Source organism: Ambystoma mexicanum, chromosome 9 (assembly GCF_040938575.1).
Source record: "Ambystoma mexicanum isolate Mex_15411 chromosome 9, UKY_AmexF1_1, whole genome shotgun sequence".
NCBI classification, from domain to species: domain Eukaryota; kingdom Metazoa; phylum Chordata; class Amphibia; order Caudata; family Ambystomatidae; genus Ambystoma; species Ambystoma mexicanum.
The window spans coordinates 886,590,770-886,594,888 of record NC_090931.1 but is presented as its reverse complement, the minus strand read 5'-3'; the positions used below and the strand labels follow the sequence as shown (position 1 = coordinate 886,594,888).

The following is a 4,119-nucleotide window of genomic DNA, read 5'->3' as shown; positions in this document are numbered from 1 at the left end:
AACCGTGCCGGTGCTACCGGCGGGTTGCTGCCAGACCCGTAAAAAATTACTGGCGCCTGACTTCCGGGTGCCACTGGGCTATTCCAAGTCTGGCGGCCAGGAAGTCAAGCACCGGTAATTTCGTTAATCCCCATTCCCGTGGAGTCCTAAACGGGAATGGGGACACGGAAGCACCAGCGCCATTGTTAATGGCGCCAGTGCTTCTGTGACGGGTCTGCCTACGGTGGCCACTGTGCCCGGCATGGCCAGACCTGTCAGGCATGGTGGCCCCAGCCAGCAGACCTGTAATATTCTAGTGCAGAAACAACGGTGCCGGTAAGCTTACCAGCACCGATGTTTCCGAACCGGCATGGTCAGAATGAGCCCCATTGTTTCTTTTTGAAGTCACTCTAACTTCATTAAGAAATTATTTCAGTTAAGGACCGAACCATAACGGAAATTATTTCTTTATGAAGGCAGAGTGACTTCAAAAATAAACTATTTCTTTTTGAAGTCATAGGGCTCCCCCCCACCCCATGACATGGAGGCTTCAAGACTAAGGTCTTCCATGTCATGGGGTGTGGGGAGCCCTCAGACTTCAAAAAGAAAGTTTCTTTTTGTAGTCACTCTTTATGAAAGCAGAGTAAATTAAAAAAGAAATTTTTTTTTTGGGGAAAACATTTAAAACAGGGGTACAGATGTTTGAGTATGCCCTGTGTTCTTCACATTTCGGCGGTGATGTACAGTGGTAGGTCCGCCTTCATCAGGGCTCCTAATCGGGGACCCTGTAGGGGGTACATGGATATCTTAGTGAGTGGGGTTAACAGTGCGGGTACCCGTAGTACTGGGGTACTTAGTAGTAATGATTGATTTTCATAGCAAACGGTCAGGATACTTACCTGTCGGTGCTTGATCCCAAGCGCTCGGGTTCAGCCTGCACAGGAGGTATGCCAGGTGTCAGGGCCAATCTGGTTGTTACCCGGGAGTCGGTGGGGCTGGTCAGTCAGATCTACAGAAGGACATTTCTACAAAGTTTTCAAAAAAGAAATGGGGCCATATGAGATGGATGCCAGTCTCTCACATAGGGTAGTCCAAACAGCATTGTAACAGGGGGAACAGATAGCAGGGTAGTTGATACCTGCGTAGTTCAGGACGCCGTGTACAGCAAATGTTAACAATGGCCGGTGTCGGTTGCATTCCTTCAAATGGACTCCTAGATAGGGGGCAAACACAAGGTACCAGAACCTCGTTTTAATGGGAGTGATGGTGCTATTCCCATGGTCAATGCAGTTCAATAGATTGTAATGTTTATTGGGGGTTGGATTAGATGCAAAATATTTTTGCTGATGCTTATCGTAAGAATTGAGATTAAAAGCTTGTAATGTAAAAACCAAGCTTGGTGTTGACAAGTTGAGAGGCAAACACCGAGCTATCGCTTAGCTAAAAGGACACTAATATATTAAATTTACATATGGGTCGAGGAGGTAGCCAAGGCGTTTATAATTTATAACGATGTATGCCAGGGCTTACCTGATATTCATAACATGTCATTAAAGTGTGCTAATGGTCCACGGCACTCTCGGCAGTTGGAGGGAGCGGGGGGGGGGCGGGGAGAGAGAGCCCCAGCCTGCGCGTGCATACTAACAGGCCCTCGAGGCCCAGTTGTCAGTTGTGCGTGCGAGGCAAAAAGACTCCAGGCTTACCTGATTTAGACGTTCAGGCAAAAGAGCAGCTGCATCTGACAGCTGAAGTCGCGCGGGCTGGCGAGGGAATCTCCTTGTCTCGCCTCTGGAGTTCAGACAGACAGTATGTGCAGTGCACGTAGCGTACACAGAGCATTTAACTCGTTGCCATGGACATGACGCATGCGCACTCGTCATGCCCATGGTGTTGATGTTTGTTGTCATGGAAAACGCGCGCGCGCTGGAATCACCCACATTTTTCATGACAAGCTCACTGGAGAGCCAAGCTGAACGGGGCAGGATGCATGGCAGCAACCCTGCCACCAAAGGGGATTGGTAAGTGCAGGTATGGGGGTCAGCATGTCCCATCTTGTTTAGCGAGGGTAAGCGCTACTCAATACAGAAGGGGGACGCATCCTAGGTATTTGAAATGCACAATAGGTGCCAAGGGAGACTTATTTAGATCGGAATGGCTGCAACTGGGGGATAATGAACCACATGTAGAGATACCTCATTAGCTACAAATGAGGATAGAGGCTGGGTGGGGTGCCCAGTCACTCGAGTGTCCAGTGTTTGGGGAAAACAGGGTTGCAAGCTGCATATCAGTTGCAGGGGCTCTATACATTAGTGTGGAATGACATGCTCCATGGTGATTTGAAAGTGTGGAAGCCCTTCATACTACAGGTTGAAAGATGCCAATCAGTCCGTGATGGTAGGTATCAAGCCTGTGTATCCAGCGTGATTCTTTTCTAAGGAGGCTATGTTGGATGTCAGGTCCTCCCTTGATTTTTTTCAACCACCCACCAAAAAATGTTATTAGGGGTGTGGTTGGCAGTCAAGAAGTGATCCACCAAGGGCGCTGATACATTTTTGCATCGAATTTTAGACCTGTGTTCTGAAATTCTGATGTTTACTGCCCGTGTGGTTTGACCAATATAGCCAAGACCACATGGGCACTCAATGCAATAAATTACATTCTGACTCTTACAGCTGGTAAGGTCCCTAAGTGTCCATTTGCGTGATCCAATTTGGAATGAACTCATCTTCTTTGTGAATTGACAGGCAACACAGTTACCGCAAGGAAAATGGCCTTGTAAGGGTCGTAGGGTACGAGTGGGATTTTTGATTGGCTGAAATAAAGAGTGTACAAGATGTTCTCGGATGTTCTTAGCTCGTTTGTATGAGAATCTTGGAGTTGGGTCATCAGTTAGATTCAAACATGCTATGTGCCAGTGCTTATTAATGATTTTTTTGATTTTCGAAGTGTAGGTGCCAAAGGTGACTACACAGGTCAGACGATCATCCTTGGAGGCTGTATCTTCTTGTTGTATTTGGAGAAGGTTGTCTCGATTGCTGTTCCGTGCTCTTTTGTTGGCTTGGTCTAACTGTTTTTTGGGGTATCCTCTTGCTCGTAGTCGAGTAGATAAGGCCTCAGAGTGTCGCATGTAGTCCTCGGGGGAGGTACAGTTGCGGCGGATTCGTAAGTATTGCCCATATGGTAAGTTATCTTTCGTGCGGGCCGGATGATTGCTGGCATAGTGTAATAGAGTGTTTCTGGCCGTTGGTTTACGATACAGGTCACATATTAGATTGCCATTCCTGGGGTGTATTGATAAATCCAGAAATTTGATTTCCGAGTTGCTTGAATCAATGGTAAACTGAATATCAGATTTACAAGTATTTAGCCAGATCCAGAAGGTTGTAAGTTCAGATAAGGTACCAGTCCAGATAAAGATGACATCATCAATATATCAATGCCAGTGAATGAATTGAGATTGCCAGCTGTTAAGGTTGGAAAATACAAAGTCCCTTTCAAATTTGAAGAACAAGACATGCACCGACTGTTGCCGGCCGGTAACCCTGTGCTGCACTCCTCGCAGGAACTAGTCCCAAGTAATAATTCTGCCTTGCAAAGACTAAAGACTCCCTTGCGGGAATATTTGTTCGACAAGGCTCCGTTTTCAACAGTCTTCAGAGTGGTGTGATTGGCTCGATCTAATGTTCAAATAGTCAACCGGGTACATTCGGCCCTGTCTAGCTGTGAGTCTCCAACCAAGAATAAATCCGGCTGAGAACAAACAGGTGTGAGGCAGACCCGATTGTCATTACATCATATCGCCAACAGATTTGATAAACAGATTTAATTTACACCACACCAATACCTTAGATGTGTATAAAAGAACTAATTTAATTCACAGATTAGTTCATACAAGTCAGTTTGTAATTCAAAAACAAAGGAAAGCATTTCAATTGAGCTAAAAGAATGCTCTAAAACAAACCGTGTGCAGTAAAGTACAAAAGTAAAGTACACTTCATCTCAGTATAACATGATAGAGTAAATCATATACAAGACAGTTGTCAAATTTGTATTTCACTGCTTCTGAGCCTTTACATTCACTCTGTTCAGAAGTTTTTCTAAAGACACTCCTATTGAGTAATCAGTGCAACGCGTTTCGGA

General features: G+C 45.7%; 1 long non-coding RNA gene across 1 annotated transcript; it reads right to left on the bottom strand.

The window, feature by feature from the left end:
* Positions 1–662: 662 nt before the first annotated feature.
* Positions 663–1,792, bottom strand: LOC138489758 (uncharacterized). Its single transcript, XR_011274885.1, has 4 exons — positions 1,683–1,792; positions 1,118–1,192; positions 879–1,004; positions 663–764 (listed from the first exon to the last, which is right to left on the bottom strand). It is a non-coding gene; the product is annotated as an uncharacterized lncRNA (long non-coding RNA).
* Positions 1,793–4,119: the final 2,327 nt, after the last annotated feature.